The sequence below is a fragment of the Artibeus jamaicensis genome, unplaced genomic scaffold (genome assembly GCF_021234435.1).
Source record: "Artibeus jamaicensis isolate MK-2021 breed Jamaican fruit bat unplaced genomic scaffold, CSHL_Jam_final contig_685, whole genome shotgun sequence".
NCBI classification, from domain to species: Eukaryota; Metazoa; Chordata; class Mammalia; order Chiroptera; family Phyllostomidae; genus Artibeus; species Artibeus jamaicensis.
The window spans coordinates 2,540,481-2,566,881 of NW_026521924.1; the positions used below are offsets into that span (position 1 = coordinate 2,540,481).

Genomic DNA, 26,401 nt, shown 5'->3' on the forward strand with positions numbered 1-26,401 from the left:
AAACACACACATACATTATTTTTAAGATCCAATTTCAAGTTTTATTTGAAAATAAAAACTGAGAATTTTGTTTATACTGTATCTTCTGCCTAGAACATTTTTTACCTTATTTAAAAATGCCCATGTAAAGGCAACCCTTCCTTCCTCTGTCAATTCTTCCATACCTTACATTTATTTGTGTTTAATTCCTATCACCTAATAAAATTCCCTAGGACTGAATGAATGTTCTGCTCTTAATTATGTCATTCATTGCCTTCAGCCTTATCCAATGTTCATCAGAAAAATGAACAAACAAATGATTGAGGAAAGGTTATTTTTGTGGACTCTTCAACTTGTTTGCTGTTTTAATTAAAGTCATACAAATAAATGACAACTAACATAAGAAAAATTAAGAAAATAACAACTCATGTGCAAATATAATTTTAAGGGATATAACTACTATACCAATCAACTATGAATATGGCCTTTTATTGAATTTTCAAAAGTTCTTATGTCATAAATTGTTCCCAAATTAATTTTCAAGGAGCTATGATTAAAACAAGGCTCACCTTAAGAGTTTTTTGACAGTTTTCAGAAAGAATTAATAAAACAGCTTGTTAAAAATACAACTACCTTGTCCTCACTCTTGCGATTCTGTCCCATTAGATCTCAGGTGGGATGAAGGGATGCTCAGCCAGATCTAGAGACAGTTTCTGTGTTTCGTGTCAAGAATTCTCAGGGCATCCCCAATTCTCTCTGTTCTTCCTGGTCTAGTCCAAGACCCAACTTAACTCCAACAAAGGAGTTAAGAAACTCCTTTGGTCATTCCATATCTTTATACATCTTCACTTTATATGTGTACACATGTGCATATAAATTATATACATGTGTGTATATACACATGTGCGTCACATATATATGCATATGTATACATACAGATGTGTGTACTAGCCTTTTGTGTCTATATACATGCATTTGTGCATGTGTGTTTGCATACATGCATGCATATACATATATGTCTATATACATATGCGCGTGTGTGTACACACATATATAGTGTGACTGCCTGATTTAAAAGGATGAAGTATGTGATTAGCACTTTCTTATTCACTATTTCAATTGTTTAAGCCTTTTACCCTCTAACTTAGTTTTAAGTTCCTACTGGGAAAGACTAACGAGACCTTACTTCCTATCTGTCTCCACAGTGCTGGGTAATTTTATGAATTTTATATTTAAAATATAATTCTTTGTTTAGGCCCAAAACATTTAAAATCCTGCAATCACTTAAATAAAAAATATGAGAAGTATTGAATAGAATAATTTTTAAATTAACATTTTATCAATATAAGCCTAGAAAAAAGTAAGTGAAAGGAACACTGAGGGGCAGGCTTTCTGAGAGAAAAAGCATCTGTTTTAAACATGAGGCCACATCTTTGTATTATTAAACTTACAGCAGTGAGCAATAGTTACTTTGGTAATTTTTATAAGCCCAATGATAAATTCGAACACACTTTGCTCAAAAACAAAGATTATAGATAGATGTGAAGAATGATACCCAATTTAGGAAAGGTGAATCACTTTAACATGTGAATACATGCAATCCACAACACAGAAATATCAGTTTTTGCCACTCACGTGAATGTCTCTGAGACCACCATTTCCACTTGAGTCAGTTATGACTAATCCTGTTGTACTTAAAGAGACACAGAAGTCCTCTCAGACTCATTTCCATGCTATTTCTAACCAAAAGACTAGCACGGAAGCTCCCTCTAGACTAATCCCTAAATATTGTCATAAATCAGTTTGGTTTGTTTAATGGCTCATGAGCCATCTCTGCCAAGCAATAAGCTCAAGAGGGAGGTGAATTCTGTTTCTTCTTGGAATAGAATCGGGCCAGAATGGAAAATACAGTTAGTCAGAATTATTACTATATACAGGTATTGCCATAATTTCTCAGTGAAAATTTTGAGATTCACTTTAATTAGAGTGGCCTAAGTCATTCTCCCACCCATGTCAGCAAAAGACAGTATATTCTGATTGGCTTAACTTGGACCTAAGGGTGATTTCAAGTTCCTTGGGAAAAAAATGCATAGACCATAAAATGAAAATGAAAAGCTGTTGGAAAGAGGAAAGCGGAAAATAGATGATAGAGAAGAACATCAGTTAAGATTAGGTTCAGCTATAAGAGAAAGCGAAAAATAACAGTGGCTTAAACAAAATAAAAGTTTATTGTTCCCTCAAAGAAGTCACAATTAGAGAATCTTCAAAGACTGATAGGGTGGTTCCAGAGTCTTTTATCTTGCTGTTCTCCCATATTTCAGTCACATGATCATACCTAACTACAAGGGAATCTAGGGAATGGAGTCTTTATTGCAGGTGGCCATACATCTGCTTACAACAAGGTACTTTCTATTTTTGTAAGGGGAAAAAGAAAGGATAGACACTGGGGAACAAATAGCAATCTCTGCCTGTGATTTATGGACTCTTAAATTGATTCCCATGATTCCTATCCACTTATGTTCATACTTTGTGTATAGCATACTTTGTGTACTCCTCTTGAGTATGGGCAGGACCTATAACTTCCTCCTAAGCAATAGAATATGGAAAAGATGATGAGATATAAATCATTAGTATGCATAAATACATTATATAAGATTTAGTATTCAACCCTGGCTGGTGTAGCTCTGTGAATTGAGCATGGGCCTGTGAAGCAAAGGATCGTAGTTCTATTCCCAGTCAGGGCACATACTTGGGTTGCAGGCCAGTTCCCATCAAGGACACATGAGAAGCAATCATACTATTTCTCTCCCTCTCTCCTTCCCTTACCCTCTAAAGATAAATAAATAAAATCTTTAAAAACTTTTTTAAAGATTTAGTATTCATCTTTCAGGAGATTTCTCTCTCCCAGGAATGGCTGTGAGGAACAAAATGGCCATGTTGGGACACACCTCATGGCAAGGAACCGAGGAAGGCCTCTAGGAACTAAGGGTGACCTCAAGCCAACAGCCAGCAAAAAATGAAGCTATTGGTCTAACAACCACATGAGCAAGGAAGAAGAATGGGGAAGACTCAGATAAGCTGTGCCCAGATTCCTGATACACAGAAACAAAGACAATAAATGTGTGTTGTATTAAGCCACTAAGTTTGTGGTAATTTCTTATGCAGTAACATAAAACTAATATACTGACATAAAAGCCAACCAACAGATGTTCACATACTGCATAAAATACCTAACTCAGTCCTTAATATATAATAAGAGTTCAATAAATGTTTTCAATGATCAGCATCATCACCATCATCATCATATAATCATCGTAATTTCCTAAACCTGAATACCTCCAACATCATCATTACCTTGCCTAGCAGCTTACTAGCAGGAATAAAATCCCAGTAGGGGAAGCAATTTAATTCATATTGTTTCTAGACTTTTCGGAAGCAAACAACTTTAAATTTTAATTGGAGTTGAATTTCCATTAGCACTGCACTAGTGATTCTTATATATCCATCTGCCACTCCATTCCAAGAACTTGCCTCTCAAGGATACAACGTCTTGGTCATGCCTCATTGGGGAAGAATTGAAAAGAATAAGATAGGACACAGTACTCTAGGGGTTCAGTTAAGAATTGCAGGCAAGCCTTTAGAAATAGATCTATTACTGTACGGAGTCAGGCTGAGGCAAAGAAAAAAAAAACAATAACATTTAGTTAGAGGTTAAGTAACAAAACAGCTGCTAGAAGACTTAGGTAAAAAAATGTCATGGGTTAGGAGTAAAATATTGGAAAAAACTAATGTGGGAATGTAAGTTATCAATTGCTTTGAAACCTGGATTTATGTATTTTAATATTTTTATATCCCACCACCAACACTTGCTGTTAGCAGAGTCAATCTGAGCATCTGCTTAAAGTCCTGGTATGTGACAAGAATACCTGGAAGGATTTAAAAATTTTTCAAAACTGAGAGTTACAAATAAAGAACCTTTCAGAGCATTTCAAGATAAAGTGTTTATAAGACCATACAAACCTGAGCTATTTTTGATGGTGATGTGTTAAAGCAAATTAACATCCCCTAAATCAAGCAAAAATTTCAAAGTTAAGCCATTATATATAATACAGTGAGGCAGAAAATGAAATCTACCCTATGAAGTATATAAAACAAATAGAAGTTTCAGTTACAAGACACCATAAAATAGTCAATAATTCAAAAGATGATTAAAAATATAACCTCACCCTGGCTGGTGTAGCTCAGTGGATTGAGTGCAAGCCTGCAAAGCAAAGGGTTGCTTGTTCCATTCACAGTCAGGGCACACGCCTAGGTTGTGAGCCAGGTCCCCAGTAGGGGGCACACGAGAGGCAACCACACATGGATGTCTCTCTCCCTCTCTTTCTCCCTTACTTCCCCTCTAAAAATAATAAATAAAATCTTTCAAAAAATAAACAACATATTAGTAATAAAATTCTGGCATGGGGAACATTCTAATAATGGATCTTTGGGTTTTGGCTTATAGCAACTGAAGAATCTTAGAGGGAATGTGGAGAATAACTATTACAGTCATACCTTGGTACTTGTTGGCTTCAGAACTCATCAACTCCTGTACTCATCACATTTTAACAAGATAAAAATGTTACAGCACTCAGCGCCTGCTCAGGACACTTTTCACTTGCTAGAACATGTATAAGTTACAATGCAGCACCGCCAGAGAACATGCTTCATCATTCATTACTGCTCAGTTTTAGCACTCGACATGAGTTCTGAAATAAATTATGGCTAGTAACAAGGTACCACTGTATACCAAAAAGTTATTGTAGTTTTTGTTTATGTTTATTTTTATAGAAAAAAATAATGTAAAATAGCACATTTTCTAAGGAATAAGACCTAACTGAAAATAATTGAAAACTAAAGCATGCAGATAGTAAAAATAGAAAAGATTTATCTCAGAAATACATGGCATTGATAGAAGATATCAGAAGTATTATACACAGTTGTAACTACTATAATATTGACAGTGATTGTTAAATTACTGGAATCCATTAAGGTTTATTTAACTAGATGGTTCATACTTTTTTCTTTCAATTTTCATTGAACTTATTGGGGTAACAATGGTTAACAAAATTATACAAGTTTCAGGTGCATAATTCTACAAAACATCATCTGTACACTGTATTGTGTGTTCACAACCCAAGCCATGTGTCTGTCCATCACCATTTATCCCCCATATAACCTCCTCCACCTCTCTCCACCCCACTCACCCCATCCCCCAGAATCGCCACTGTTGTCAGTGTCCACAATTTTTTTCTTTTTTGATCAATCTCTCCGCCGCCTACCCAGAACCCCCACCCCAACAGCTGTCAGTTTGTTCACTACCCATGACCCTGTCTTAATTTTGCGTGTCAGTTCATTTTGTTTATTAGATTCCACATGTAAGTGAATTCATATGGATTTCACTTAGCATAATGCTCTACAGGTCTATCCATGCTATCTCAAATGGTAAGATTTCCTTCTTTTTTCAGGCCCAGCAATATTCCATTGTATAAGTATAGAACGGCATTTGTATCCACTCTTCTACTGATGGACAATTGGGCTGCTTCCAAATCTTGGCTATTACAAATAACTGCAATGGACTTATGGGGCCATGCATTCTTTCAAATTAGTGTTTTGGGTTTCTTTGGATAAATTCCCAAAAGTATAATCACAGGGTCATAAAGCATTTCCATTTTTAATTTTTGGAGGTAACTCCATACTGTTTTCTATAGTAGCTGCACCAATCTGCATTCCCACCAACACTTGCTGTTTGCTGACTTATTGATGATAGCCATTCCAACAGGTGTGAAATAATATCTCATTGTGATTTTAATTTGCATTTCTCTGGTGATTAGTGACTTTGAGCTCCTTTCATATGCCTATTGGCCATCTGTATGTCCTCTTTGGAGAAGTGTCTATTCAGTTCCTTTGCCCTTTCTAAATGGATTGTTTATTTGTGTGTGCATATGTATTGAGTTTTATAAGATATTAAAAATTGTGGATATTAACCACATATGAAATGTATCAGCAAATTGTTCTCCCATTCAGTGGGTTGTCTTTTTCATTTTGTTGATGGTCTTCTTTGCTGTGCAAGAACTTTTCAGTTTGATGTAGTCCCATTTATTTATTTTTTCTTTTGTTTCCTTTGCTGAAAAGATATATCAGAAAAAAATATTGCTATGAAAAGTGTCTGAAATTTTACTGCCTATGTTTTCTTCCAGAATTTTTATGGTTTTGAGGTAAAAATTTCACTCACCAATTCATCTTGAGTTTATTCTTGTGTACCGAGTAATAAGGCGATCGAGTATCATTTTTTGTATGTATCTATCCAATTTACCAACACCATTTATTGAATAGACTATTTTTACTTCATTGTATGCTTTGACCCCTTTGTCAAATATTAATTGAATATAAAGGCATGGAGTTTATTTCTGGGGTCTTTATTCTGATCCATCACTCTATATGTATGTTAAGATTTTACTTATTCATTTTTCATTTTTCTCTTTTTCTGTTTTATTATTATTTATATTGTTACAGTTTTCCCAATTTTCCCTGTACCTGCCCTCTGCCCAGCCTACCCCCCACTTCCATAGTTAATGCCAGCACCATTGTCCATGTCCCTGGGTCTTTCATATATGTTCTCTGACTGATCCCTTCACCTCTTTCAATCAATCCCATGAATCAGTACCAACCTCCCTCCATCCCTATTACCATTGTTAGTCTACTCCATGATTCTGTGCCTCTGGTTCTATTTTACTCATTAGTTTATTGTGTTCATTAGATTCCTCTTACAGGTGAGATCGTATGGTATTTGTCTTTCACTGACTGGCTTATTTCACTTAGCATAATAGTCTTCAGTTCCATCCATGCTGTAGCCAAAGTAGGAATTCTTTCTTTTTTCTGCTGTGTAGTATTCCATAGTGTAAATGTACCATACTTTTCTAATCCACTCATCTACAAATGGGCGCTTAAACTGTTTCCAACTCTTGGCTATTGTTAATAGTGCTGCTGTGAACACAGGGGTACATATGTTCCTTTGAATTGGCATTTTGGGATTCTTAGGGTATATTCCCACCACTAAAAGTAACAGGCCAAAACGTAGTTCCATTTTTTAATTTTTGAGGAAATTCCATACTGTTTTCCACAGAGGCTGAATGAGTATGCATTCCTACCAACAGTGCACTAGGGTTACCTTTTCTCCACATCCACTCCAGCACTTGTTATGTTTTGATTTTTTGGTTTGTCAATGATAGCCATTTTGGCAGGTGTGAAGTGATATCTCACTGGAATTTTAATTAGGATCTCTCTGATGGCTAGTCATGCTGAGCATTTTTTCATATGTCTATGGGACATTTGTATGTCCTCCTTGGAGAAGTGTCTATTCAGGTCCTTTGCCCATTTTTTAATTAAAATGTTTGCCTTCCTGGTGTTGAGTCATATGAGTTCTTTAATACATTTGGAGATTAAACCCTTGTCCAATGTATCAGTGACAAATATGTTCTTCCATATAGTCAGTACTCTTTTCATTGTGATAATGGCTTTTCCACCGTGTAGAAGCTTTTAAATTCAATGAAGTCTCATTTATTTATTATTTTTCTTTCTTTCCCTTGCCATGAGATATATAAGCAAAATATTACTATGTGAGACATATGAAATTTTACTGCCTATATTTTCTGCTAGGATTTTTATAGTATCATGGTATATATTAAGTCTTTTATCCATTTTGAGTTTATTCTGTTATATGGTATAAGTTGCTGGTTTAGTTTCATATTTTTGCATGTACCAGTCCAGTGTTTCCAACATCATTTATTGAAGAGACCATCTTTACTCCAGTGTATACTTGTGCCACCTTTGTCACAAGGTAGTTGGCCATAGAGACTTGGGTCTATTTCTGGGCTCTCTATTTTGTTCCATTGGTCTATGTGTCTGTTCTTATGCCAGTACTAGACTGTTTTGATTACAGAGGCCTTATAGTATAGTTTGATATCAGGTATTGTGATCTCCCCAACTTTATTTTCTTTCTCAAGATTGCTGAGGCCATTTGGGGTCCTTTTTAGTTCCATATAATTTTTTGGAGTATTTGTTCTAGATCTGTGAAATAGATCTGAAATGCCATTGGTATTTTAATAGCAATCGCATTAAAACTACAGATTGCTTAGGATAGTGTGAACATTTGATGATGTTAATTCTTCTAGTCCATGAACACAGCATATGCTTCCATTTATTTGTATCTTCCTCAATTTCTTCAGTGTTCTATAGTTTTCTGAGCATGGTCTTTTACCTCTTTGGTTAAATTTATTCTTAGGAACTTTTTGTTATTATTGCTGTTGTTGTTGTAGTAAATGGTACTTTTTTCATAGTTTCTGATAGTTCATTGTTGGTGTCCAAAAATACCTTTGATTTCTGAATATTTACTTTGTATCCTGCTATTTTGCTAAGTGCACTTATAGGCAGACTACTTTTTTAGTGAATTCTACAGGGTTTTCTATGTATACTATAGTGTCATCTGCAAATAATGACAGTTTTACTACCTCCATTACAATTTGTATGTCTTTTATTTCTTCTTCTTGCCTGATCACAGTGGCTAGAACTTCCAGTACTATGTTGAACAAGAGTAGCAAAAGCGGACACCCCTGCCTTGTCCCTGATCTTAATGGAAACGCTTTCAGTTCTTGCCCATTGAGTATGTTGGCAGTAGGTTGTGTATGCCTTTTATTATTTTGAGGTATGCTCCCTCTATTCCCATTTTGCTGAGTGTTTTTATCATAAATGAGTATTGGATTTTATCAAATGGTAATCATGTGATTTATATAATAATCATGTGATTTTTGTTCTTCATTTGTTTGTATGATGTATTAAGTTTACTGATTTGCAAATATTGTACCATCCTTGCATACATGGAATAAATCCCATTTGATCATGGCGTATGGTCTTTTTAATGTATTACTGGATCCAATTTGCTACCATTTTGTTGATATTTTGGCATCTATGTTCATCAGAGGTATTGGCCTGTACTTTTCTTTCTGTGTTGTGTCTTTACAGAAGTACAACCCATGGACATGAACTAAGGAGGTAGGATGCTGGAGGGGGGATAAAGGGAAGAAAAACATTGGGACAAACATAATAGCATAATCAATAAAATATACTTAAAATGCTCTTTAATCTACAAAAAATATTTTCATACTGTTTTTATATAGAAAATTCCATTTCTACAGAACTTTTTCACTTTTTTTTTTTTTGCTGCAGAAATTGTCTCTATTTCTGACATCAGTGATAGGATAACAAGGTCACTATCCCAGAGTTTCTTCCCATGATGGAGTCATCATTGTACAAAGAGATACATGATTATGAAGCAAGACCTTAGGGACCACTAAACTTCATCAACAAATATCACTGGCCTTTGTGGAATACGGAGATGAAGGAGATAGTCTAATTATTACTGTTCTCAACAGAAACAATCACCACACTGATATTGACAATGGTAGATCAATAATGTCATAAATCACCAAAAGCCACGGTATTACCTTCCTGTGAAATATGGGATTGACAAAAGGAGAGAAAAGGAGAGATTAAAGTCCTCAAGTGTTTCTTCCTCTAGATACAGTTTTGTTTGTTGTTTTTCACTTTCCACTAAAGAGGTATGCTCATCCTCAGGATAAAAATCTTCCTAATGGAGTGAACAACAAGCAAACTGAGGACACAGTAACTCAAAAGTTAACCTTACAAGGTAACTGAATAGAGTTCTCTTTGATAGTTTCCCCCCCCAGGGGAAATGGTGTGTCCACATTACAGTAGAAAGAATGGGCTTCCTTGGTTACTATGAAGTTCCAAATAACATATTAATTGCAATATTTTTATGACTTCTAGAAATTTACATTTTCACCATTTTCACAATCAATCCATAAATAAGCAATCTGATGCCATATAATAGAGTTTGTGGTTGTCTTTGAATAGTTTTTAAAATACTGTGTATAATTTTTTATGAAACAGAACAGTGACACAGATGAAGACTACTGTTAAAATTAAAATATCAGGGTCCAAAGTGAAATCACAAGTCAAGACAGATTTCTGGAGCTACAGATATTGACATATTTTTAATAAAAAAAATCACTAGTACTTGTACTTAACTAGAGATCATCTGAAATACTCCAAACTCAATCTATTCTTCCTCACTCTTGCATTTTCTTAGTTCTTTTTATAAGAAATGCCATTTTATACCATCTTTTTCACTTTGCAAAACCTTACTCATCCATCCTTTAATGTCCAATTCAAGTCCCATTTTCCATGCTGTCTTCACCCTCTTCATCACACTAAAAATTATCTTTTTTTTTTTATGGGAGTAAGTCTATTTTGGGAAATAATCAAAATCCAGCAGCACTAGTTTACCCATGGTGCCTTATGATTATTATTTGTTATGTGCCTCATTTTGAAAGTAAACACTGAATAAAACTTTATTTCCACTAGAGAAATAAGAATAGGGCCTTGCAAATTATACTGAAAAGCAGAACAAATGTTTATTGGATGAAATAAAAATGAATGAATGAATGAGTGAATAAAAGTATGAACTGATTAGAGAATAGGTAAATGACTAATGGTGTGCTATTAAACCTAATCACTATTAATACAAAGAAGGGAGAGGCCAAAAAAAGGTTAAAGTAGTTTGGATTTAAAAACTGCAATCATGGTGACATGAGCTGAAGAATGAAAAAAAAAAAGCAAGGAGTAGGTAAGAATTAGTGTAGGCACTGGAATGAGAATTAACACATAGTCAAAATGAGGAATCTAGCCTCTCTTCTAGGATGTGACCTTTCCCACAATCTACCATGAAAACATTACAATGTTATTTATTTAACAAGAAACTCAGTTTTTTCACTGAAATGTAAACCCTCCAAAACGGACTATCAACTTAAACTGATCAGAGGAAGCAACAAGCTAGGCAGAGTAGATGTAAAGGAAATATGCACTCACATAATTTTTAAAAATGCACTGGAATTGCTGTAGGCATTTAGAAAGTGTTACGCAAGTCAGAACAGTCTGTAAATCACAAGGGTTGTTCCCTTTGTAGTCAGTAAGCTAAAGAGGATGTGGTAGTAACACTCTAGCTCAGATCAAATCTGGAATCTCATGCTAATGAGAATTTAGTAGCCAGTAAAAATTTAGCTGAAATGATACTTCATAATTCTGTGTCTTCCTCTCAAAAAAATTCTTAAAATCCATATTCTGGATTTTCAGATGTGACTAAAATATCTATAGGGTTTCTGAGAGACATCCAATATACCCTGGTAAGGTAATTTATTGTAGCAAATGGTAATGGTGACCCATCATGCTTTGGTAATCCCAAATGTTAGAGTTGACAGCAATGCTCTGGAGAAATTTTGTACACTATGTTCCAAATTTTATAATGTCTTTCTGCCAAATATTTTGAAATAAATTTAACATTAAGATTTTCAGTTAGCCCTGGCTGGTGTGGCTCAGTGGATTGAGTGCCAGCCTGAAAACCAAAGGGTTACCAGTTCTATTCCCAGTCAGAGCACTTGTCTGAGTTGTAGGCCAAGTACTCAGTAGGGGGTGCACAAGAGAAAAACACACACTGATGTTCTTCTTCCTCTCTTTCTCTCCCCTCCCCTCTTTCTAAAATAAATAAATAGATAAATAAAAACTTGTAAAAAAGATTTTCAGTTTACCGAGTTGTTAATCAAACTTCAGTTTCTCTGATACTGCTCTTTTGAGAAAGCACAGTGCATTACTTATCCAAGATCAGTAACAGCAGGCATGTCCATCCTAGCACCCCTATTAACAATCTACACCCACTTTGCCATTTGCAAAAAAAAAAAAAGCTCAGTTTTCTATATAGCATGAATAGGCTTTTGGAAAGCAATTTCAGAGCAGATTTCCAGAAGCAACTTCTAAGGGCAGCTAAAAGAAAGATGCTTTTAGCATGCTTTGATATACCTATCAAAATTTCCAAATTACATAAATGCATAATTATAGGAGACCATACTGTGTGGTGGCAGCCCAGCTCCCACTTGGAGATGCACAGGACCCACACCCACTGATAGGTTCTCCTGTGGGGAATCAGGCCTGCATTGTACCTGGGACACTTTGAGACTTGCTTTTTGCTAAAACTACCTCACCCTGAATTGAGGCAGCATATTTTTAAAGTAACTTCCTAAAATCTAGGTTAAACCTTCCAAGGATGAATATAACCAGTTTAAACACTTTTCTCTTTGCATTTGCAAATATCCTTCTTCTGTGATATGATTAGAGGCATTCTCTCCTTTGTTTTCTGCAAAAGGTAACCATCTAAAGTGAACCTGTGCATAGTAAATGAGGACCACCATGTGATATGCCCAGAAAAGCAATAAAAGCTTGTCAAGGCAAGGGTCTGGGCCCTCTCCCCGTGAAAGAGCAGCAGAGGCACTCCAAGGCTCTCTCTCGAGAGTGGGAGTGCCGTTCCTTTTCCTCCACAGGATTCGGAAGTCCCTGTGAATTTGTCACGTCTCATCCACAATGTAGCGGACACTGCTTGCCAGTGACCACATCACATAATAACAAATCAGGATTTCTACCCTGGGCCTGCATAAAATATTACATTTCTTAGAGAAGCTAAAAGAAAACTTGAAAGGTATTTCATTAGCACTTTAACCTTAGGACATGTGAAAAGCAATTTGAAAACTCTAGCAAGTTAAAAAAATTTTTTTGCTGTTTCTGTCCATATTAAGGAACACATTTTTTATTTACTGTTTTTATAGGCTTAATTCTTCCTGAAAAAGAAAATAATTAAGTGGCTACATGAATTAAGCCCTGGTGTACCTTCCTGTAACTACTTCTGATAGCTAACCAGGGCACTTTCACAGAATAAACATTGAGAGGAAATAAAGATATAATTTAGAAACAACGAACGGCCACTAAAGCAGACAGTATTCTATTTATATTACACACTTTTATGTGTAATAAGACACTGAAAGAAACTGGTCTTAAGTGATTGAATATTAAGAACAAAACTGAACAATAATGTCACAAATTAAAAAAAAAGAGGAGGATGGGCAGATAATAAAAAGCCATTGGGCACTCGATTCTCATTGCGTTAAGTATATTGCAACTGATAATATATTTTCAATCATTCAAACAAAAGTATACAACTAAGATACTGTTACTTTGCAAAGTAGAAGTTGCAGCAAAATAGAGAATAATAATCACATTATAGACCAAGCTCTCACAAGCATGACATTCAAGGTTTCAGAAAAGGTCATAGAGTACAGAATAGATAGCTGCAAATTCTTGTCACCCTTCTCCCATCAAGAAGTGGAGACTAATTCTCCAGCCCTTGAATCTGGACCTACCCTGCAACTTTGTTCAACAGATACAGGCAAAGTAACACTTTAACTTCTGAGGTTGGGCCTGAAGAGATCAGCAACTTTTACTTTCTCACAAGAAAAACTTTCTTTTAGAATCCAGCAACCATGCAGTGAGAAGCCAAAGTCCCATGGAAAAGCCACACATAAGAAAATTGAGGCATTGGGGTCAGCAGAGCATCCAGTTGACAGCTCCAAGTATCAGCCATATGAGTGAGTCATCTTGAACCTCTCAGGCCAGACTTGGCTTTGAATAACTGCAGGCTAGCCAACATTACTTGAAGATTTAAGGTTACATTTTAACTAACCTTTAAAAAGCACCACATGTCAAATTTAGTGCATATAAGGTCAGAGAAAAATATCTAAAATTATCTGAATAACCTATTATAATACCCTTCCTTTTCCTAACCTATCTCTGTAAGGCCATTTCTTATATATTTCAACCAAAACAATATATTGCAATACATGGAATGCAGAAACAGACAAAAAAATCCAATAATTTTCATTAAGCAAACCCCAAAAAGATGTGTTAAAATATATAAACAATGTAACTCATTAATATATTTTATCTGGAAAATACACTGATTTCTCATAAAATTATATATTTTAAAACACAATGTTCACTACATTTTATTCAGATATAACTCACATACAATAACATTCACTGTAATAAAGTACACAATTCTGTGGTTTTTATATCCACAAAGTTGTATCACCATCACCACTAATTCAAAAATACTTTCATCACCCTCAAAAGATACTCTATGTCCCTTAACAGTCATTTCCCATTTCCCGCTTTCCCCAGTCCTGGGTAATATCTGTCCATTCCCAGGTAACTACTAATCTACTTTCTGCCTCTATGTATCTGACTATTCTAGACATTTCACATAATCAGTGATCTTCGTGTCTGGCTTCTTTTAGCATTATATTTTCAAGGTTCATCCATATAGTAGCATGTATCACTACCTCATTCCATTTTATGATCAAATAATATTCCATTGTATGGATATTTTGAATTTGTTTATTCATTCATCAACTGATGGATCTTTGGGTTGTTTCTCTTATTTTGGCTATTATAAATAATTATGAGCATTTCTTTTTTTAAAGATTTTATTTATTTAGAGAGGGGAGAAGAAAGGGAGAAGGAGGAGAGAAATATCAATATGTGGTTGCCTCTTGTGTGCCCCCTGCCAGGGACGTGGCTCTCAACCCAGGCATGTGCCCTGACTGGGAATCAAACTTCAACCCTTTAGTGTGCAGGCCGACACTCAATCCACTGAGACACACCAGCCAGGGCTAATTATAAGTATTTCTATACAAGCTTTTGTGTGGGCATATGTTTGTAATTTTCTTGGATACTATTATTTACTAATATCATGTTAAATATATTAATTATTTAACACACTTTCAAACTGTAGTGTAAAATCTACATAAATTCAAGGTCTCTGGACCCTGCATTAATTTTTAAAAGTATAAATAAGTCTTGAGGCCAAAAAGTTACAAATAAATGGCTATGATGCAGAAATTTTCTACTGCTTCTTTTAAAGAAAATATGAAAATATAATTTTTCTCATATTTTCTTTATATTACTGATTCAGAGGAATTCAGAATATTTTTTAGCTTTTATAATCATGCTACCTTGACAGCTTTATTTCCTACATTAAGTTATTTCCCCTTCAGGAGAAATAATTATCAACCAATATGATAAAGTCATCCAAAAGAGGTTACCATGATAGTTTATAATACTTTTTCTCTGTAAATATGCTCAAAGGTTCAAATGTTTTATTAATTTTTATAAGCTGTGACAGCTTTCTAAAAATATAGAACTTCAATTTGATACACAAACTCTTCAATCCAATTATCTAAATGGACTCAGGCTCCTTTGTCAAGCCTCTGACTTTTGAGTTAATTTCCTAGATTCCTTTATCCTCGGGAGAGAGAGCTCTGTCCCAGGCTCCCCAGATGCCTGCTGATATAGTTTTTAGCAAAGCTCTGGTAGGTGGCATTCCTCTAGCCCCTGCTCATTGCTCACAAAATATTCTTCCTATTAGGCATTTTATCCACAATCATAATTCTTGAACCATTAATGTATATTCAATCCTAAGAAAACTTCAAACTTATTAAAAACACATTCAACATATACTTATTTACAAAAGATATTGTCATAAACATACACAATTATCTCTTTGGTGTGTTTAAATGACTACATATGTGGCCAAATTGTTATATTCTATGATCCACAACTACATATGTTCTTCATACAGTCTGCATTTCTCCAAATTGATGTAGTGAACCAGATGCTTAAAGGCTTTAGATTTCTGTGTGTGATAAAGTTCTAAATAGACACCACAAAATAGAAAAGTTATCAGAAGATACTTAGTTATTCTCCCATAATCAAAAAGACTATTTTCAAAAATAAGCATATGTTCTAGGGTAACAGTTTATTCTTCTCGAAGAATGAAAATGAAATCCTCTTTCACTGGATTATTGTCCCAATGAGTAGACTAGAAATTTCCCTCTGACAGCCAATCTTAATTCTCTCAAAGGTCATCTAATTATTTCTGGTTGAATCTCCATGTGACAAGATAATTTAGAAATACTTCCTAGCCCTGGCTGGTGTGGCTCAGTGGACTGAGTGCCAGCCTGCAAAGCAAAGGGTCCCTGGTTTGACTCCCACAGCACACGCCTGGGTTGAAGGCCAGTCCCTAGTAGGGGGCATGCAAGAGGCAACCACACATTGATGTTTTTCTCTTCCTCCCTCCCTTCCCCTCTAAAAATTAATAAATAATTTTTTTAATAAAAGAAAGAAATGTTTCCTCAGTAGTGCCAACATCTCTTAAGTGTTGGTAAGAACTTCACATATATCACATATTCATTTCACATATTCATTTCACTTCACATATTCATTTCAAATGTAGGTTCAGAAAGGGGAAAAAACTATACTCCTAGATCTCTGAATATAATTTTATATTATACACATGTATCCAATTAAAAAAAAAAGCTATGTTATCCCCTCGCTGGCATAGCTCAGTAGATTGAGCATGGGCCTGTGAAGCAAAGGGTTGCTGGTTCGATTCCCAGTCAGGGTACATGCCTGGGTTGCAGGCCAGGTCCCCAGTAGGGGACACATGAGAGGCAACCACACATTGATGTTTTTCTCACACTCTTTCTCCTTCCCTTCCCTCTCTCTAAAAATAAATAATATATTTTTTTCTAATGCCTTTTTTGTTATAATCAAAAGGCATTAGAGTAGTATGCAAAGTCAAATCTTTTGGAATTCAAATCCTGCCTCTGTCTTGCATCAATTTTGAGATCACAAGGAAGTGTTTGAGACTCCCTGAGATTTAAATTGCTCGTCTGCAAAAACAGAAGAAACATCTTTGCAACTAATTACCAAAATGCAAGTAAATTGTCTGATAAAATATATAGGATCTATATATTGCTATCTTTTATTAAACTTCATTATTAGTATCATAGTAAAAGTAGGACAAAGTAGACCTACTATGAAATTCACTGCAATCCCAAGTAGAAAAGTGGCTAGTACCTTCCCGTATGAAGAGTAAGCATAACGGTGTTGGAAGGGAAGGTACGACTGCCCCGGATGTCAGCTAGTCAAATAGAGTACTATATATCACACATCGTTTTTGGTTTTTTCATGAGGAAGCCTGTGAAAAGAAAGCCAATGTCTTCTTTCACCACAAGGGACCAGAAAGGGAAGCCATTTTTGCTGAAACCCCCCCTTATTTTCTCTTACTTGGTGCCTGACCATTTAACACCCCCTATCTCCAATGTACACCACAAACATCAAATAGAATTACTTTCCTTTAACTTTCCTCCCTGAAGTGCACAAAATTCCACAACCATCTCTGAGATCCAATACAAACTCTTGTCCAAGTCCCGTCCTACTTCTCCTCGTGAACTTTGTACCACAGCAGCTCTGTGTTATACTAACAAAGTCTTAATTTAGAATGGATTCAAAGTAACTCTCAATTAAAACTCACTGATTGTATTTTCTGATACACTCACAAGGCAGAAGACAACTCAAGTATATGTAATAGTAATTTATTCAAGATGGTAGTACTTTGAAGTACTGATTATTTTCCTGTCCTGCTGTCCTCTACTATAATTACTGAGTGACCTACACACAATGCAAAGTACATTCCACTTCATTTCATAAGATTTAATTAGAGATCATATTTATACTATACACATATATTTATTTATAGTGATGCCAAAATTAGGTTTTTTAAAAAACCAATTACATTAAGAAAGGAGAGAGAATAGTACTCAGAAGGACTACAGAAAGTCGTAGCAAATATCACCGTGCTTCTCAAACAACTAGTGGAGCAGTGTGGTTTCATTTACAGGCTATTCATACCAATTAATTTTCAATCCTTTCAAAGTTAAATTTTGGTACCTTACTCACTAGTGGGTAACCTGAGACCTTCTCCTCTCCACTGGTCAGTATATTCCAAGTAGGAAGGTACAAAGGTGGGTGAAAACTGTGAGTGTTGCAAGTGTTGTGTATGTGTATATGTATATGCCATATCAATATCTGAATACTTTAGAAATAATACTTACTTCATTGAAACTATTAACTTTTTTGAAATTGCTGAATGGTAAAGTTAATATTTAAAATCAGTCTGAGAGCAAATTTAAAAGTAAACAATTAGCTATAAGACTCACTATTCTTTAACTATTTTGGCAACTATTATTGGCATTTCCTAAACATTACCTTATATAGTAGCTCTAATTGAATGTTATTGTGCCTCATCTCACTCATCTTAGCCTGAAGTTGAGAGCCCTTTCCAAAACGGATGTAGCTCCCCTTCAGGAAAACTAAGTGTCAAGGTCTTCTCTCCAGGATGCCAAGTTAGTGTTTCAACCCTGGATACTTTCTTTTGCCTACTGTGTCTTTTCTCTGCCCAGTACTGAATGTTGGAATAGTTCTGTAAATTTAATTCCATCCTGTCAGCATCGTGCTTTCTTTCCTCCCATAAGGAAGAATTGAAAAATGAGAAAACATTTTGCAGGAGCCCAAAATTATTTTCTTTTTTCTTTTTTTTAAATTTCAAACAGATACATTATTTTTGCTTTGTTTCCTTTAAATTATTAAGACCTACAAAAGGGTTTATAAAGACAAATGAAATGATATATTAAAAGCTAACATAGTTTTAGTAGAAAGAATATACAATCTAGTTGTATCTACTTCTTCCTCCCCTCTGATCATAGTACAAGAGGTTCTCTTATTATTATTTCCTTCCTTTTTGTTATAAAAGTACAATGCTTGGCACTCAAGTGGTGCCAAATAAATATTTGATAAATGAATGAATAAATAAGGAGTGAAATAACAGTCCCCTCCCTTTTCTCTGATGTAAGATCTTCTAGCCCACAATGTTTAATTACTTAACCACCAGATTCTCAGTGAAGTTAAACACTAAATTAGCCATCTAATACCTTTAAATTATCAAGTAAACTAGTTCTTTGCAAGCCATTTTCTGAGTTTATAGGTCTTAAACTGAATATTTTTATCATATTCATTCAGCCAGTGGTTTCTTGAGCACCTATTCTGTCAACTTAAATAAGGTTTGTAAAAATTTAACATGGTTTCATTACTATGTTTCTAACTGTGCTCCAGATTTATATCTATAGCTCCTTGATTCAAAATTATTATTCCAGGTTGATTATTATTTAAAGGCTATATTATAAGAAAGCTTCTTCAGAACAAAATGACAACAGTAACAGCAACAAGATATAGAATTCACAGAATCATGAACAGAGCCAGTCAAAGTGCCTGGCTCACAAGTATCTCATCAATATTCACTGAATTGATAGACTATGTGACATTTTCTCCATATTAAAGGGTTCTTAGGTTAATTTTGGAAAAATTTTCCCAGAAATAACAAATAAGAGAACTAAAAAAGGCTACTATTTTCAATTTGGCACTTACTAGTCATCACAAAGATGACGAGAGTCTCTGCCTGAGAGTCAGCTCTGAAGTAGAAAGGAGCTCAAGTCCATTGTACTCCTTCCCAACAGACTCTGATAGGAAGCTGAATGATTCCATGTCAAAACTGTCTCTGTGTTTAAAGTTAAATGTTGCTACAGATGAAGCTTGGTAAATATCAGAATATATCCAATTATACTTTTAACTATCTTGGGGGAAAAACTGCCTCTGCACTGACATTTTATGTGGATCGGTGACATGCATAATACTGGGCAAATGTAAGAACAGGACAAAGACCAGTGGGAAGGGCTTTACCATTTTTCATTGGCCACATACATTGACATTATCTAGTATCGAGAAAAATAACCTTATCACCGCATTTCTCTGTAGGGTTCACAGTTCCTGAGGTGAACAAAAAGTTTTTAAAAGCCTAATCAGAGAATTTCTTTAAACAGCAATATGAAGAAATCTTGATTTCTAGGACGAATATATTTCCTATTGTATACCAAAAGGATGTGTGCGTGGTTTTTAAAAAAATTTTATTTATTTACCTTTAGAGAGGAAGGGAAGGAGAGAAGGAGAGAAACATCAATGTGTGGTTGCCTCTCACATGCCTCCTTACTGGGAACCTGGCCTGCAACCCAGGCATGTGCCCCGACTGGGAACTGAACCTCGATCATGTGGTTCGCAGGCCCGCACTCAATCCACTGAACTACACCAGCCAGGGCAAGGATGTGTGTTTTTTTAACTTGATTTTTGTTGTTGACACTACTATTACAGATGTCCCAATTTGCCCCCACCCTTTGCCCATCCCCACCCAGTCTCATTCCCACCCTTCCCTCTGGCCATCACCACACTATTGTCTGTGTCTAGGGTTATATACATACACGATCTTTAGCTACTCCCTTCATCTTCTTTCGTCCAGTCCTCTCCCTCTCCCCCGCCTTTGATTACAATCAGTCTGTTCCCTGTATCCATGCCTATTATTTTAAATTCAGAATTATTTGCAAATCTCTTAACCTTTTGCCTAACAGAAATTAAAATATTAATAAGAACAGTTTTGAAAACAGCATGGGTTTTGGATTTATTTAGCAAGTGGTTGATTACTATAAATTCTATGTACAAACTCATCAAGGGGAAGAAAATGTACATTTATCAAATGTCTTCTATATTTCAGGTACTATGCTAAAATGTATGCAGTGTAATATCTCACTTAACCACACCTAAAGTTCAAAGAGTCTCAATATCTTACCCACAATCTTAAAACATGTAAGCGGGAGAGTGGGTTTAGAACTCAAATCTCTTTGCAAAGACCAACAATGAAAAAAACAAAAGGAAGAGATTTTTGGACTAATAGAAATTATAACTCTTCTTATATGTACATATAAAGCTAGGAGCTAGAACTAATGTGTTGCATGATAGAACAATATTCAAAACAACAACTAAGTACACAGAAGGTGGGAATTATACAGCCCGATAGTATTTTTTTAAATTATTTTCTATAATTTAAAAAAATGACAATGACATAAAGATTAGTTGAACAAAGTATACTGTGGTTTTGTAACTAAAAAAAAAACTTTGCATTAGGCTTTTCCTTGTATTAATGGAAAAACCAACAATAACACAGAATTCATATGTAAATAAATAATAGGCTTGATGATCTGACCAGACCACACCTGGATAGTGCACCTGGTCAGTACTAAGTACTGTATGCCCACAATGTCATCACAATGCACTGATTTAAAGGAGCGTGAATAGAATTAGGATGTCCTGAAATGATGACATGAAAAAAGAATTGAGAAATTGGGAGAGATTTGGCCTTGAAAAAAGAGATTGAGAAGAGACATGTTTCTGTCTTCACATATCTGAAAAGCTCCCAAGTTACAGGAAGGAAATAGATATAGATGCATTCAGTATTTCATCATAAGACAGAAGTAAGTAGAGATTCTAGGGAAGAGCACTTTAATTCATTTTAGAGTTCACATTCTAATAATTAGATCTATCTTGGAATACAATTGAGAAAGAGAGAGAGGGACTTTCCCTAATTGCTTTTGAAAGGAACTCATATATATGTACATATATATACATTTAATAAAGATTTATGGGTCTTAAATATTTTTAATTTTACTTAATATCCCTTTCTAAAATGAAACAATGCTAAAGCAATAATTTTGCATGTGTCATCTATTTAATGCCCTGCCCTATAATTTGTTTACTGAACATAATACATATTAATGTACATTTTATGCAAATTTCTTGGACTAGATTAAAATGCTTGTAAATTATCCCTAAGCAATGGGAGTATCCACCAACAGAAATTTTTCCCAGAGTTAGAATTAGGAGTGGCAAGCAGGAGGTGTTCAACACAATAAGCTATTATTAAAGGGTGATACAAATAAAAAACAAAACTTTAAACCAATATCATAAAAAAAGTGTGTGAAAGAGGTGGAAAAAAATTTGACTATCAAGTTATAGCTTGATTAAAGAATGGCTTCAATGTCACAGAAATTCTTCAACTTTTCAGCCAATAAACTCATTATTATTATTTTATTAATATCTATTTCTATAATAAAGACAGAAGGAATTGTACCCAAAAACAAACACAAATGTTTTTCACATTATTTTCCTGGAAACTCCAAATAAAAGACAAGGGAAAATTGTTTAACTCTCTTCTAATTTGCTCTTTGTTGCTAAGAATAATAAAATGTAACTTGTTAATACTAACTTGAAAGATAATAAAGAGGAAAATAAGCCCTCTTAATAATTTATTTTAGCTAAAACTCATCCTTTCCTGGTAGTATCCTTGTCCTCGGCAATACAAATCAAATCTTAGCAAATCAAAACATTTCAGTTCTGAGATGACAGATACCAGCATATTTTTCAGACAAACCTAAATTAAACTGGATATACCCTTACATTCTCATTTCCAAATTAAATGTCATTACATATTATGCTTTTTCCCCAGTGATTTGCCGTATGCTTCATTTGGGTAGTTTAATCTCCTTTTGGTTAATCTGTATATTATTTTTAAAAATTATGAAGGTTGGCACTGATTTCCATATATACAATAAGGCAATACATTCACAGCAGGTCTTAACAACGCTTCTCAAATCACCCAATCTTGAATATATAGTGTTTAAAGAAGTCCTCTGAGACACTTTAATATGTTTACAGACTAACTTGCTACCCTCAGTGGCTATTAGCAATGTGCTCAAATCTCTCTGTGTTATTACGCCACCGCACAAATTGTAGGATGGTTGCTGGCACTGTATTTTGGTATTTCATCCATGATGTTGATATTTATCTATCTTGGTAAAGGCTGCTATGGGAACTGATGGCCTGTTTTTATAAGAATGAAATGAAACCAGAAAAAGGTGGGACAAGAATAAAAAGCACATGCTCCATGTAATAATTTAAATGTATATTAGAGCGATATCCATTTGACACTGTACTTTTTATAAATATTTCATATATTTGTTATTATTTTTATAGTCAACTTTGGGGGACACCGTACATACTTAGGGTGGGGTGAAGGAAAAGGATAAGTCCTGGAATTCCTTTTGGTCACAAGATTATAATTTCTACTTATCAACAACTGCTAAAATAAAACTTCACAATATTATATAGCATCATTTATAAAGCATATAGCATGATCTCTGGAAAACTTCATGAAAAAAGTAAATACATTGAACCTAATTCTAATCAAGCCTAGTAACTCACTTCTTTAACAGAAATAAAGGGACCAAAAAATCCCCATGGGAGAGCAAACACAAATCTAGAACATGAGGTAACTACCCAGCCCAGTTAATTTCAAAAAAAGGAGAGCCCTGGCCAGGGGCTCAGTTGGTTAAGCAACATCCTGTATACCAAAAGGTTGTGCATCCAATTCTCAGTCAGGGAATATACTTAGGTTTCAAGTTCCATCCCTGGGTAGGGCAGTATGAGAGGTAACCAATTGCTTTCTCTCTCTCTCTCTTTTTTTCCACCCCTCCACATCCACCTTCCTCTCTGTAAAATTAATAATAAACTATCCTTGGGTGAGGAATAAATACATACATGCATACACACATACATACATAAATAATAAGGAGAAGGGTGTAGAAGTAGAGGGGCTGTAAAAAATGCAACATGTGGTAATTCCTTGGATATCAATTCAAATAAAACAAATGGAGAATAAGATTTTTAAGACAACGGAAAATTCCAAATGTGCACAGAATATTAGATTAACCAAGAAATCAGTGTAAAATGTTGTTAGCTGTGATAGTGACATTATGATAAAGTAAAAAATATCCTTTATTTTTTAAAAATGTCTACTAAATATATGGAGGAGAAAGTGGAATCTGGGATTTCATTTAAAATGCTTTGGAAACAACTACAATGAAAAAGCAATACATGAAACAACTGTAAAAAAATCTTGGTGATTCTTGAGTATGAATGACAGTTATATGGGGTTAATTAGAATATTCTTTCCATTTTTATATATGTTTGAATTATTTACAATATTTTAACTATGTAGTATAATTCACTAAAATAAGTGATGTCAGTTATGGGTGGCATTTTGCTATTATAAAATAATTGATACCCTATTTTTTTCCCTGTCTTTGAGCTGAAATTCTTGCCCACAGAAGGGTTTCAAGGGTCTATGAATCCCCTAATCTTTGATTCTCCATCCACTTCCCTGGGACAGAGTCCAGTGTCACCATACTTTCCAAGATATCAGTGGCACTGCTTAGGAACCACTGCAATAGAAGCTTACTGTGTAAGAAAGGATTTTGTCTATTTCTCTTCAGTGGGCATTTTAATTAGTGCATTTATAGTAGATATTTCAGCAAATAGAAATGAGAGTGGATACATGGTAGATTCTAACTAAAGCAAGAATTCATCCCTATATTCTTGCAATAGACTGTCATGCTTGCTGCCCAGGTTTGAATGATCAACTATGTGGTCACCCTAAGTCTAGGCCATGCTCTAAGTCTAAAGTAGCAAATCTCAAATGTAAATAAATACTTGAAACAGGTTTGTTTTTGTTGTTGCTATTGTTTGTGTTCATTTTAATCTAATTGCCCAAAATGGCTCTCTAATAACTGCATATATCATTAGCTAAGTCAGGATTTCCCTACTAATTATCCTAATTTCCTTGATAATTATGAACTTTTCATTTTGTTTTATGCTTTAGCACTCATATTAAATTCTTCTCCTAAAAGAAGTACATACACTTCCTTGCAGCATACTTAAAATCTTAGTCTGAGCATTCACTAAGGGGTTTGGTGGGGGGCGGGGAGGGTGCAAATATCTACAAATTAGAGGTTACTTAAAGAAATTTTACTAGAAATGTATAAGAAACCATTGGATCCCTACATAGCTAGTTTTCACATGAATGAGGCCATTACTGTACATCTCTCTTGGGTCACTGTTCCCCTCTAGTGACAATCTGACATGGTATCTACTCTGTAATTAAGACCTGACAATAGCATTACTGTTCCCTGAAAAAAAAAAATCAATGGACATTGTACCTAGTCCAAAAGCAATCACTTGGCAAATAATGACTATTTTCATTTACAAATGAGTTTATTTTTCTGGATTTATCATTGCTGAAAAATACTGATTACAATATGTGTTAAACCATTCTAATTTTATTAGGTGGTACATAATCCCCACTTTCTGGGTGACCTGATGATAAAAAAAATCTTTTATCTATTTTATTTTATGGTATACTTTATATATATATATATATATATATATATATACACACACACATATGTATATATATACTTATATATACATACTTGATAATATATAGGTATTTTATCTATATATCATGTTATGTGATATAATACATATTATCTATATAGTATATATTATCTATATACTTGGTATGTATTTTATATATATATACTTGATATATCTATATATATATATATATGAACATGTGATAATCCACAGAAAATGACAGTTTCTAAAGTTTCAATTGTGACACTGTATTTCTCATTTATACCAGAGACAACAGAAGATAATGATGTCCCAAGAAGAATTAAGTATCCCAGTTACTCACTACAAAATGTACTGAATCTTTGCACCATACTTGAAGAGAGGGCCCTATACTTGTATTATTTTTTTCTAGTAGATCTATGTAACTGAAGATGTTTCTGAATACCTAAGTCCAGATTTAAACCTTTATCCCCCTGTGGCTTGGCAGTAACAAAAGTCAGAGGATATGTAATTTTAGAAGATGAGACTCAGAAGAGAGGCAGAATTCTCCATGCCATTATTCCTCTATGGCCATTTCTTTGCTCCAAAACCATGGCCCAAAGAGGGTGAATGACTCATCCAAGGGCCACAGGATAGTTAATAAAAGAGCCCGGCCTGGAGAGCTTTCACTACATGCCATCTTCTTAAAATTGAGGTTTTGGAGGAAAAAAAAAAACAGTATTCTATGTAGACCATAAATAAACCAGAAGAAAAATGAAGTTGGAATTAAAAGTATATGGGAAACAAGTAGAATATTGAGTAGTGTTTGAGAATTTAAGGAAATTAAGCACATGGAAAATAAGAGCTTTAAAAATTTGAAACAAAGTAGGGGATAGATAAGAGCAGAATTCACTAAATCTAAGATGCCATTTTATGGGCCAATACAAAAGAAAAAATACAACCAAATCCAATTGCAGCATGCCATTGATTTAACATTTCACAAGTATTAAAATGTGAAAAAATGGTGCTTCTTAGAATCAATGAAATCTGGTAAATGGATAGGATGGTATATTTTAGATTTGACACATGGTGGTGTTAGTGAGTTCATTAATTTATTACTCCCTTTTTCTTACTCTTCTTTCTCCTCTTGATCATTTTCTAAAGATCATTATCATCAACATTCTACTAAACACCTCCTCTGTGAAAATAAAACAGTCCTATAAGTAAGGTATCATTGTTATCCTCATTTTAGTCACAGAAACCAGGGCACAGGAGGGTTGAGTAATATGTTAAAAGCAAAAAATGGTAGAACTTAAAATCAAACCCAGGCAATCTGGCTCCAGAATCTGAGCTCTTAGCCAATATTCACATTGTCTGTTGAAGAGTTACGTAAGGTTATGCAACGTATCTTTGA

The 26,401-nt window shown here is 34.6% G+C and overlaps 1 protein-coding gene across 1 annotated transcript in view; it reads right to left on the minus strand.

The window, feature by feature from the left end:
• Positions 1-26,401, minus strand: part of MACROD2 (mono-ADP ribosylhydrolase 2) — a 2,162,759-nt gene that overhangs the window by 1,870,502 nt on the left and 265,856 nt on the right. The window lies entirely within an intron of this gene.